This window comes from Cryptotermes secundus, unplaced genomic scaffold, assembly GCF_002891405.2.
Source record: "Cryptotermes secundus unplaced genomic scaffold, Csec_1.0 scaffold818, whole genome shotgun sequence".
In the NCBI taxonomy this organism is placed as follows: Eukaryota; Metazoa; Arthropoda; class Insecta; order Blattodea; family Kalotermitidae; genus Cryptotermes; species Cryptotermes secundus.
This window is the reverse complement of record NW_019744129.1, coordinates 117480-130436: the sequence shown is the minus strand read 5'-3', so window position 1 is coordinate 130436 and position 12957 is coordinate 117480. Positions and strand designations below refer to the sequence as shown.

Here is a 12957-nt window from a genome sequence, read left to right as displayed (position 1 = left end):
CTAGTCTTCTGAAAAGAATGTCAAATCGCGGTCAAAATCGCTGTCATGAACTGACTGAAGATAGCCGTTACAGGAATTACGGGATCGTATGTCTGCAGAATGTTCACATATGTGGATTTGGAAAGCTACAAAAGAGGCTCCACGTATTAGTGTGTTAGTATTGTAACTAGTACGGACCTGCAGTGCCTGTTAGAGAAACCTGTGGCATTATACTTGCTGAACTGACTCAGTCATTGCTTAACGCGCACAACACGATTTTTAACACTAAATTTTCCATTTTGTGATTTGTATTGTTTATAGATGATTCGCACATTAAAGTGCGAACGAGCTTTAGTAAAATAATTACACTAACTTACAATTTTTGTTGTTCATGAGAAGTAGATTTTTTACGTCTCTTATAGTCATCATTATTATCATTGTTTTCAATGTACAATTCTTCGACGTCCAGACTGGCCTTGTGGAGCAATAAAACAACTGCCCAGTGGGCACGGGAAGTTGCTGTACCGGGACTTCATGCGGACTACATGTCTGCGTCCAATGTTGACTTCAAGAATGCGTGGAGATATTCCTCCATTCCCCACATGTTTTCATGCCGTTGTGCTTAACAACAAAGGGACAGTCCTACCTTTATCTTGTAAGATTTGAGGCTTTCACGGCGGTGACTATGAAGAAAGCAGTCTTCTGGGATTTGGCACCGTGTATAAGTGGTGTTAACCGACGTTCCTCCGAAACGTCGGTTAACACCATTTATACACGGTGCCAAATCCCAGAAGACTGCTTTCTTCTACCTTTATCTTGTTAAAAAGGTACTCAATTTCATTCCTTCACTCCATGAAGTGTTTGGTAACAAAAAAAGAAGATTCTTTCTTCCTTTTTATATTTAGTAGTATGTTGTTAGCAAAGGCGCATTAGATGATAACAGGGTTAAATTTATGACCTTCGCACAGTTAATTTGTAAATATATTAAATAATATATAGTTTTTACTCTGAATTTTCAGAGAAACTCCAGATGTTAGATCGAAGACTCCTTATTTACCAAAACTCACTCGTATTACACCACGTCACATTTGCACTTTCTTCTGTGGAGTACATCTACATCTCGAAATATATTTTGAGTGTATAAGAGTAGTGATGAACACGTGGAAGAAATCACCCATAGAGTGTGGGATTTGGGGTCCTCACAGCGGTGGTTATAAAGAAAACTATCTTCTGGGATGGAACGCCGTGTAGTCTGATGAAAGTAACCTATGTTTCGGAGAAATATATCGCCTCCATCTTCAGAATCAAAGAATAAGCCGAGCAAGAAACCAGAATGAAAGCAGGTGGCAAGCAGATCCAATCTCAGAGCCAGTCTCTGATTGCCATCTGATTTCACTCTTGCTTCTTGCTCGAATTATTCTTCGACCCCGCAGATGGAAGCGATAAGTTCCTCTGAAACGTCTGTTGACTTTCAACCCTCTATACGGCGTTATATCACAGAATGTTGTTTATTGAATAAAATGTTGTAAGCTCCGTTATAATATACTCCTAACGCCCAGAAAATTGATTTTCACACCCACGTAAGATTACCACATCTCGGCCCATAGATAAGCTTTTACTACTACGCTAGTTCTTAAGTGTTACGTAAAAGTACTAAACACAAAGCAAAGAAAAATTATAGATGAAACGTGATTCTGATGCGAATAAGGCTCATTTCCTGGTCATACTTACTGAATAGTGTTTTCACTCAGACAGAAAGAACTACCAACCGAATAACAATTCTTGCAGTTACTGAAGCGGAGAAGTTTTAGTTATTGGGAAGAATATTAAGAGAAATGAATGGTTACAAGAAATAAAGATAACTGAGAATTGGAAGCTAAAATATGTGGGGTAACTCAACTTGTAATAACATATTAACCGAAGACTCATGAAAGCCTTTATATTCCACGAAAAGCAGAAAGATTAATTACTATAAGCAGTTAAAAATTAAAACATATACAATTTTGCTTTTACCTCATTTTTGTATAGGCGCGAAACATAGTCTGTTACCCTGAAAGTACGTAAAATGACGGATTTTAAAACAGGGTGTCGGTAAGTTAAGGAGACCTGAAGGAATTAACAAGAAGGTGTGAACATTGGTACAAAGAGAAACTTCGTAATTTGTACGTATTATTATTAATCAGATGATCAAATAAACGCGAATAAAGTGAGTATGACTTGTAGCATGCTTGGGAGATCAGAATGCATTAAAAATTTTGGTCGGAAACCTGAAAGGAAGAAACTATTTGGTAGACCTAGAGTTAAGTAACGGATTAATATCAGAATGGATTTTTAATATATGCTCGACGATGTGAGGTTGATTCCTCCAGCTCGGTGGCTGAACAGCGGGCTCTTGTGAACACTGACATAATACTTCGGCTTCCATAAAAGGTGGATAGGCCTGAGCAGCTAATAACTTCTCAAGAAGGTTTCTCTTCCACTGATTTAGTGTCTATGGTTGATCTGTGGTTATGATGTGTACTTATTACAATGTATTTGTACGCTTTGGTGGCTCCATCTCGTAAGGCGCATGCGTTGCAAGAATATAGAAAGCTGACCAGTATTCTTCGTCGCTAGCGATTCTAGCGGCAGCTGAACACAACCACTGTTGCGTACTGCATTGTCTACTGTGAATCCGTGGTGAGCGGATGTGCTGACATCAATATCCAGTGTGCTGTCTAGTTACATGTGTTTCTTGTCGTAAGGGTAGGATGAGTATCTTATGTGCGTGCCTGTGAGCGTCTGTGAGTGTGTATCACGTAACACGAAAGGAAAAGAAAGTAGGGGCATCGAGTGTTGGTAACTTTATTGCAACATAAATTACTCGTTCTTCTCAGACTGTAGAATGAAATGTGATAAAATGATGACTAATACATAGGAGTTATACCCTGCAAAAACAATTTAGTAGCATAATGTGATAGTGACGTTGATAATGTAGTGGCGGTATGTGTTGTAGGCTGGTTTTGACTGCTAATCTCAAGATTAGAAGCGGTATCTGAATAACAAGATAACTGCTCAGCTGGGAAACATTATCAGGTAAGCATGTGTCAAGCTTTGTGTGCACTGAAGAATATGAAACATATTTTGTGAATTCAGAGTTCCACGAACAACGCATATTTTGGTTCCTCTGAAGTCAGTCTACATTTTAACCTGTACGAGTATATAAAATTATAAGTGCTGAAATGATCTCTGACAAGAATCGCGAGATATAAATGCGTTTAAATTAAATTTAAGGGATGGATTCGCTGCCATTTTTGCCGGAAATTTAAAATGTTTTGAGACGACAATTCCTGATCTTTTAACTGAAGCTTCGTAGATTAGATTAATATGCCTGCCCCGGCTCCAAATGTAATTAAAAATACCGTTATGAAATATATTTAAATTCGTAGAGCGATAGTTTTGTTTTTAGCCTTCAAAAATGGAATGAAGTTTGACGTATCATGTATATTATCTAAGAGGTCTGACAAATTTTATAGTAGCAGACGATAAAATATACCCGATATTTAGTGAAAACAAATAAAACTTCGTTTTCAACTGAAAGATGTGACTGATGGTGGTGGCGATTGTAGTAGTAGTAGTAGTAGTAGTAGTAGTAGTAGTAGTAGCAGTAGCAGTAGTAGTACAGTTATTCCTGTTTTTACGCACCACATCATGAAGACGTATGGGGAAGAGAAGAGAGACGTTACTTCACTATAATGAGCAGAATTATTAAGATCATAAATCTTTAACTTTCTTACGGTTTAGTGGTTCATATCTTGCTTCATGCTCGCCAGGTATTCGGTTAAGTTCCGGGAGATTATTCTGACAGATTTCGCGTAAGGGAAAGTTGGGTAATTATAATGTAATGTCCCTGTGGCTAATTAATTAAGCACTACGACATGAATACGTCTAGATCCACGTATATTTTTTCTCTGCATTAGTTGGAGGTGAGTGGTCAGCTTCATGCCCCGGCCGCTTTATACCCACGAAAATAGCCTCCGATATCCATTGTATAAGGGGCTTGATGGGCCCCAGAGCCGGTCTGAACGTTATAGAGAAGAAAAAATCTCTCGCCACTCCTGGGAATTGAACCGCGGCCATGCAGGACGTAGCTCGTCGCTGTACCGACTGAACTATCCCGGCTTCTGTTGGGTAAGGGGTAAACAATTTTTTTAAGTGAAACTGTAAAGTATTACAGATTGTAGATACAAATATAAAAATTATGTTCATAAAAATGGGACCTTTGAAAAGCCATAAAGGAAATGATATATGAATATTTATGCGATACACTGAAAATGCGAAATCATGGAAGGCCTGTCGGCTGACAGTAAGCAGCGTGATGTCCAGCAGTACGTAATTATGCTCCAGTGATTTGAACTTAACGAATCTTCTCTTGTTTCAATACAGTGACAGGATAACATAGACCACAGTCATAAATTTGTAACAGTAATGTGATTAGTCGTGAATGGAGTTCATGGAGGTAGGCCTAGGCCCACTGGGACTGTAGTGCCAAGGAAAAAAAAAATGTGATTAATCAACTGCATAATGAGGAGCTTCATAACTTGTACCCTTCTCCAAGTATACATTTAATTAGAATGATCAAGTCAAGGAGGATGAGGTAGGCAGGGCATGTAGCACGAATGGGGGAGATGAGGAATGTATATAGGATATTGGTGGGAAAGCCAGAAGGAAGAAGACCACTGGGAAGACCAAGGCGTAGGTGGTTGGACATTATTAAAATGGATCTTAGAGAGATAGGATGGGATGGTATGAATTGGATTGATCTGGCTCAGGATAGGGACCAGTGGAGGGCTCTTGTGAACACGGTAATGAACCTTCGGGTTCCATAAAATGCTGGGAAATTCTTGAGTAGCTGCAGATTTGGCTTCTTCCCAAGAAGGGCTCAGCTCCATAAGTAAGTAATGTGATTAATCGTGTATAAGTAAAATCAATTCTACATTTTAAGCCTATTTTTGCTGCAACTCGTTTCATGTACTGAATGATAGATTCTATACATACAATCTAATGCAATGAATTAGGACAAGCTTGTCATGTTATATGTAGTAAACTGTAAACAAGATATAAGTTGAAATTATACTCGTCAATATTAGTTGCATTTGACGGTACTAATGCTGTGTATATGATTTGCCCATTTTTAGTAGACAGAGATGGAGAGGCATATATTACTACAGCTTTGCATAAATTATAGCCCATTAATAACCCACGTACATTGTATTTTATTTATTTGTTTTATTCATGATTACTTAGCGACGCTATCAGTAATTCAGGTTATATAGCATCTACTGAAAAATTATTAATGAAAGATTCGCTGCAAATAATGTGAGAGAGCGGTCGTGTCCTCGTTTGTGATACTATGCCGACATTAACATGGACTGAGAAAAAAACAGGAACATTTCATCCGGGAAGCTGGTGTCCTAGCTGAGATTCGAATCGGGAATTTTCCTCTGTTGACTTCTGCTCCGATTTTCCTCCTGAGTCGACTTTCAAAATCATCTTCATATTTCTCATCCAACACAACGAAACTTAGAAAGTGTCACAGTGTTGCTAAATACTAGAGACAATGAACAAAAGGAAATACCACTGCCTAGGAACTTGTTACATGTAGACTAGATATGAAGCTGGAAATCCGGAGAGGGAAAGAAGAGGAATATAAATTAACTGATCAGAAGAGAGATATTTTCCAAAACTTGAGATATCTCAGGTATATAAAGCACGTACTTCATGTATGTCTCAGATAAAAAACAAACTCCGTGGCCTATAGTCCGTAAGCGAACTATACCGACCGAGCGACCGCCGTTTGTCGGCGAAGTTAGGGCAACCTTCAGCGGATCTAAAGTGTCACTAAATTTAGTGCCAACTTTAGCGGATAGAGGGTGTCGCATGGTCAGCGTAACGGATCCCCACGGCCGTTAATCTCGGTTCTCTAGACCGGAGACGCTATTTCCTTGAAATACCCTCACGAGGCTGAGTGGAACCCGTTCCAGACCCACTACTTCTCAGAAAATCTGGTAGCGCCGGTAATCAAACCCGGGACCTCTGGATATGTAGCCAAGAACTCTGTCCACTAGACCAAAGAGGCGGTCATACTCGTATGTCTCAGATACGAAGGCAAAATTACATACTGAACTGTATTTTACTTCCTAGCCTCAATTATTGGCATCTCAGGGTTTTGCATGAAATACATCGTGTTATTCCGTGACATGAATGGGGAAGCGAACGGAATTTCTTTTTAGAAGGCACCTCATAAGTTCTCGTTGTAAATGTAGGCATATGGATTAAATATTTACTTATATGACTAGACACACTTAAACCACAAATCTCACTTCTTCCAGGAAACGGAATAATTTAAACACGAAAAGGAATTTCAGAATATTCTTCACTAACATTTACGAGTATAGTTGTCAGTCCGTATTTTCTTTCTCTTATCTTTCTTTATTTTAACCGATACCTAATTTCCAACGAAGAATTTTGTCCCTTTACATGTATATCAGTTTCCCTTAATATCCGAAGGATTACATCCGTATTCCTGGCAGAACGAACATTGCTTATCATCTTAAGCTTTTGTCGCTTATAAATGAAATGACGATACATTCTCGATAGTCTCTTGTTCGTGTTTGTGCCAAGTCTGTAGGCAGCATTCTGATTTATTTTACGAACATAAGGTCACATTCAGGTAGTCTGGGCTTGTACGTTTTTATTTTAGAGGCCTCTTCTAACCGTTACTATGTGCACGGGGCTCTCAAGGTTTTTGGATGTGAATGGGATGAGTAACAATTTAGAATTAAAATGAAATTATATGTATATATATCTGTTTTTCTATTATAAAATACCCCGAGGCCCTGAGGCGTATGCTCCACTACATCCTGCTTGATCTAGTCTTGCATGAAGTAACGAACGGAGTGCGTCACCTGAGTACTTTCCTAATAACAGGCATGCATAGAGCTTATCTTAGATAAGAGTTTTCGATTGTTCCCCAACCTTAAACGAACGATGGACTCTCTTTAGTATCTAATAAATGCAATCATGACCAATAACATTTACAAATGTAATTACAGGAATTAAGGTAAAAATATATTTTTAAAATGGTGGTAAAAAATGATTCTAATAAACTACAAGATAAAACATAAAGTTGTCCGTGTACTGAAATAACTAAGCACTACGCCATGAAGATGTCTGGATCTACGTATTGTTAACCTCGGAACTAGCTGGAGCTGAGAGGTCAGCTTACCCCCGGAGAAAGATCCTCTGGTATCCATTGAATAAGAAGCTGGGTGAGCCCCAGAACCGATCTGGACGACGTGGAGAAGAGAAAAATCTTGTCCCTACAGGGACTCTAACTCTGAGCTCCCAACTACATCATATCATTCTTCAAATATGGATGATGGAAGAGATCCCTGAAGATTGGAGCAAGAGTATCGTCTGCTCACCACATAAAAAATGAGACCAAATGGAATATCATAACTATGGAGGGATAAGTCTTCTAAATACAGTTTATAAAGCGTTAAAAATATTTTGTTTAAGTGAATTTCGCCGCATACAGAAAATAGAGCCCTTCACAAATGCCGTTCTGACAGCCTCAAATCCTATACCACAGCCTGTGTTTGTACGCTTATGACCCAGCTTAGCTAAAAGAGTATACAGTAGAACTTGGTTATAACGTCATCAAAGGGACCTAAAAATAGTGTCGTTATAAATGAATGTCGTTGTAACCGAAATGGGCACTTCGACAGTAGTCACGTAAAAATCTACCAAAAACCGAGTTAAAATGTTGCATTTTTTAGTGAAATACGTTGTTAAGTACAGACTAACGTAACATTAACGTGGAATTGCCCAAATGTGTAATATCAAAGACATATTACAGCGCTTTTCACTGACAGTACACACCGCACTAATACTGTATATTAAAGGTAGGCCTACTCACCAAATTACAGTAGATTATATCAATTGTTGTGCCTTACTGTACCTAGATACGAGTACAGCAATCAGTTATCTTCATCTGTTTCCTGTTACTTGCCCAATACACACTTTCTAAATTACGTTCAGTGTCCATATCAGAGAAATTCAGGAATGAAAATGACGTTACATACGAGGTTGATGCATTTGTGCATGTCGTACTAAGCAAGGTATAAAACAGTAGCTTTATGAGGAACTAGTTCGTACCATTGAATATTTGACGCAATAGACAAGGTGTCGCAGAAACCGATGTTGCTATAACCAAGTTTTAGTATATTTCAGTAGTGGGCAGTATTGCTTAACTTCGCCTACTTAGCGCTTATTTATATTAGAAAAACAAAACACACCAATAAGAAACGTAATTTTTGGTATACAAGCTCATCTAGTCCAATATATCCTCCTTGTTTCTCGAGTGACGACAAGAAACCGGAGTTCATGTTTTATTATATTATATGAATATCCAGATTTCCGAAAAAAAAACCCTGTCGGAAATGAACGGAAAGCCCTGGTCTTTCCTTCGGATCTCCCGTTGTTTAGTAGTGAAGAAGTATGTTGTGTGCCTGTTTGAGAAATGAGCAGCACACAAAAATTTCTCAAACTGATTGTCAAACATTTCGAACAACCCTATCGCTGTCTTTAAGAGCCGTGTAGATTCTGAATTGGGCCTCATCGATTCGGGAAACACCTGAAAGTGTTTTAATGTTTTCAATGTTAAACTAACCAGCGTAGCAGCCCTTCACTTCAGAACGTTTCCATAATATAAATGCCAGTAATCCAAATTTATGGTTTCGTGATTCTTTTCTGTACTAGGATACAACGCAGCGTGGTCCAGAAATTAATCCACCGTTGTCTTATACTTCAATCCGGATCACTCTTCATTTATAACGGAACCCTTAAATACTATCATTAGTCTTTCTCATTATTTCCCAAATAAAATTATCATTCAGTGTTATAAAAGTAAGCTCGTTAGTTTGACCATTTCTTTGTTCTGAATATCAGGATAAGAGTATAGTTGAAGTAATGTAATTGTAACATACTCATATGAAGATTACTGCAACATGACAGGCCCACTTCTGTAGTGTAGATTATAAATATTAGACGCCCATATTAAAGTGTAGCTTCCTAATACATAGAACAAGGAAGGATATAGGCTTTGTACGAACTTTGTTCACATGTTCTTTGCTAAACTTTGAATCATTATGTATTCTATCCGTCCGTTGACTCGTTTCTTTGCAAATTTTCAGACGTTTAAAATAATTTATATCTGATGAGTATCTATTATTCATTTGGAGAATTATCAGACAAGATATGATTGTAGTCACATTTAATCTACTTGAAGGCTGAAGTGAAGAAAATCCCAATTCTTAAATAGAATAGGAAATCCAGTTTGGCTTCGATCGATGATTTAGGTTGAATTTTTGTCATTGGAGCTCCCTTTAAGGGACGGTATCAATCAGAAATTGGACTTGGGGAAGGCTACCTACTTCTGCTACCAATGGTTGTTCCCAGAAGAAAAGAGTGAAAACCCTTGGTACATCCAGGAGTTGTCAGGACCTTTACTTCTGGGACATCATTACTGAATAAGGCACTGCTTGGTAAAATGTTTAATAAAATGTCACCAATTTTCTCTGGTATAGCTTACACCTCTATCACTTCCATAAGCCTGTTAAGGATTTCTTCATCGGTATTGAGCTTAAGTTCTTCTGACACATGACACTGTGTCGTTTGGAAGATAGTTACTCTCGTTCCACAGAAGTTTCCTCTTCAGAATAGAACTCCATCCCGAAGAGGAAATCAGCAGCTTCCTCCGAAACGCTGAACCTGCAAATATACATAATATCATAAACCAGTCGACAGAATTATTAATTTTAATCTCGTGAAAATCTTAGACCTATTCATTGATAAAGTAAGCAGTATTGTTTGTTATGTGAGATTTGAGGCTTTCACGGCGGTGACTATGAAGAAAGCAGTCTTCTGGGATTTGGCACCGTGTATATGTGGTGATACACGGTGCCAAATCCCAGAAGACTGCTTTCTTCAGTATTGTTTGTTGTTTTGAAATAGCTATGCGTGTATAATAGAATGCAACGTGGAGTATAATTACTATGTATAGACACTTTATAAAGCGATATTTGAAACTTGTTCTGAAAGAGTAACGGCGACAATGCCCAAATCTTCACGAGCTAGGTGGTCTTTGTATCAATATCTATGTTTTACTCTTTCGAGTAATTAACTTATTTCTGAGTTTCACTAGTATTTTTAGAATTTTGTGATCTGTTCATAAATACGAGGCACCAGTTTCTCAGCTTCCTCTTTGACATCCTGACATTTGTACTTATTACTGACCAAGAAGTAGCAGTAACGATTTCGTATTTCATTAAAACATTTGCATTAGCAGATATAACAAAATTAATGTTATTGTAACAAAGTCCTGCTCACCTCCTTTTGATATATACATCCCGTCTTTACAATCGATATTTTTGAGTCTGTAAGGCAGGGTATTTACCAACACGACGAATCAAGCAGTAAACTTGCATTGGTGTATCATGCCACTGTTGTATTTCTTCGGTCAAAACGTACACCGGATTTGTCATGCTGCAGGTTGAACCGTTTGTTGTCACGTGCTCCATATCTGTAGTATCGACCCTATCTATAAATAGTCGCGGAATAACCAGCATTTCTCGTATCGAGACACTGTCACGCTTAGAAAAATGTGTTGTTAATTTTAATTATAGTTTAATTGAAATATTAATAATGTGTTGACAGTCACGAATAACCAGTTATATGACAGTTAACCAGTCGTCAGTCATTGAATAAATCAATTTGTAAAGCAGGCAAACAATCCTTCACTAGGAATTAACCTAAGTATATAGAACACACTCCGTGGCTTTAGTCTGCACGTAAACTATACCTACCGAGCGACCGCCGCTTGTCGGCGAAGTTAGTGCCAACTTTAGCGGCTAGAGGTTGTCGCGTGGTCAAGGCAACGAATCCCCATTGCCGTTAATTTCGGTTTTCTAGACCGGAGCTGCTACTTTTCCATTTAAGTAGATCCTCAGTTATCCCAACGCGGCTGAGTGGACCTCGTTCCAGCTTAGAAAATCTGGTAGCGCCTGGAATCTAACCCCGGACCTCTGGATATGTAGCCAGGAACTCTGACCGTTAGACCACAGGGGCGGTCTAACCTAAACATATATGCAGAGAACTCATAAAATAAACCATTCCTTTCTGAAAAATGTTAATATCTGCTACTTCAGCTCAGTCGAACTGTTGTCTTTCTCACCATACTTCAGTATTTCAGGTTAACGATGTGTCTCAAGCTGACTGTACTTCTCAGCAAGTAGAGTACATAGTGTTGGCAGTCTTTCAAGGTAAATGTCCTCAAGACAGAGGGAGAGGCCGGTTTCCATGCCGACAGTTACATCCGGTATAAGGATTCCTGAACTGGTTGGTTTTGCTTACATTCTTCAGTTCCATTTGAGCAGTATGGTGAAGACGTGTATTATTCCGGGCGCCATGGCAATGCAAGTCTTCTATCCGTACCACGTACATTTCAAGGTCCGTTGTGATTTGCGGTTAGTTTTAGAAACCACACAACCTAGCAACCCAGGTAATAAAATACGTGCTTCATCTCGAATCACCTTGAACAGTTATTTACGAGAAGGTTTCAAAAGGAAATGAAATGTGAATTCACCTCCAGGAAAAGTAAAGGAGTGGTTTTACTAAGAGGTTCCCACAGAGGAGAGTGTGGAGAATACGGTCTTCTGGGATATGACACCAAGTAAATAGGTACCTGCACTTTGCAGAAACTTAGCGCCTACACCTTAAGATTAAACGCAGGCAGCGGGTTCCTCTGTAACACTGATACACGGCAACCAAAGCATACGTCATATTCCAGAAGACAACGGTCTTGTTAGTGAAGAGCGATAGAAGTCATTTCACTACTCAGAAAGAGCGCAGGGGGAATATTCTCTTGGAAGAACCTTCCTTTTTAATTCAGTTTAATGTATTTTTAATAAAATATTTCAATATCAAGCGGTGTCATTTGGTACAAAGTTAAAAAATGTACATCGCCATGAATATAAATAGGCAGTAGGGATAAAGCTCCACTCACTGACCTCGGCAATTAATGTAGGCTCGTTTCAGTTTCCGGTTGCTTTAGAATGAAAGCGCCCTAGACAGATATTGGACAGGAAACTGGGTGGGCCAATGAGCTGGTCTGGACGAAGTTGCGAAGGTCTCTGCCCTTACCGGAGACTGCACCTCACTAATTAAACCTAGCCGATTACTTTATTGATTGGTGATGAATTTAATAACGTGTTTCTGTCTTTCTTTTCATGTAAAATATGTAGTTTGAAATGTAAATCTAATTTACAATTTCATATATTGTGAGCTATAACTCAGTATTGCATTTGCAAGATAAGCTGCTTGAGGGAGAGGTAACATTAAGAAACAGGGTAAAACGTTAAAGATATGTGCTGAAGGTAAAAATATTCGACAGCAATAACATATTATTAAAGGAAAATGAAATAACGCCTGAATAAAATATCCTGTACCGAAGTTTGAACTACACAGTAAGCAGAAAACAGGCCGTCGATTTCCTGAGACGAAGCTGGAATGTTCAATTTTGTGTTCGGAACGGGACAGTAACAGTGAACAGTGAACAGTGAACCAAGAAGAAAAAGAAGAAGAAGAACTGTATTCCAAGAATGAGATAAAACACCGAAGAAGGAGATGCAACCTATATTCTTATACGAATAGTACACAGCTCCATCTCTTTGCCTGATTTATACAATTTGCTGATTTGGACTTGTTCTGAATAAAAACAAATTCTACAAGGAAAGAATTTTCAGTTTAGGGACACTTGGACAGCATAAAGAATTAGGTGATATTAGTGGCTTGCTGGCGTGATTTATGTGCAAAAGCAATAATAATAATAATAATAATAATAATAATAATAATAATAATAATAATAATAATAATAAT

At 38.4% G+C, this 12957-nt stretch overlaps 1 protein-coding gene and 1 long non-coding RNA gene across 3 annotated transcripts in view; one reads left to right on the top strand and one right to left on the bottom strand.

Annotated features, from left to right (window-relative positions):
- The first annotated feature begins 2601 nt into the window (after positions 1-2601).
- LOC111874537 (receptor-type tyrosine-protein phosphatase zeta) overlaps positions 2602-12957 on the top strand; it is a 102545-nt gene continuing 92189 nt past the window's right edge. The window contains exon 1 of one of the 2 annotated variants that reach the window (XM_023870115.2): positions 2602-3054. The gene's annotated coding sequence lies outside the window, so the exon portion shown is untranslated. The remainder of the gene's footprint in view (positions 3055-12957) is intronic. The other variant, XM_023870116.2, reaches the window with a different exon arrangement.
- Positions 9563-12957, bottom strand: part of LOC111874538 — a 10364-nt gene continuing 6969 nt past the window's right edge. The window contains exon 2 of the long non-coding RNA XR_002844575.2: positions 9563-9792. This is a non-coding gene — a long non-coding RNA (uncharacterized LOC111874538). The remainder of the gene's footprint in view (positions 9793-12957) is intronic.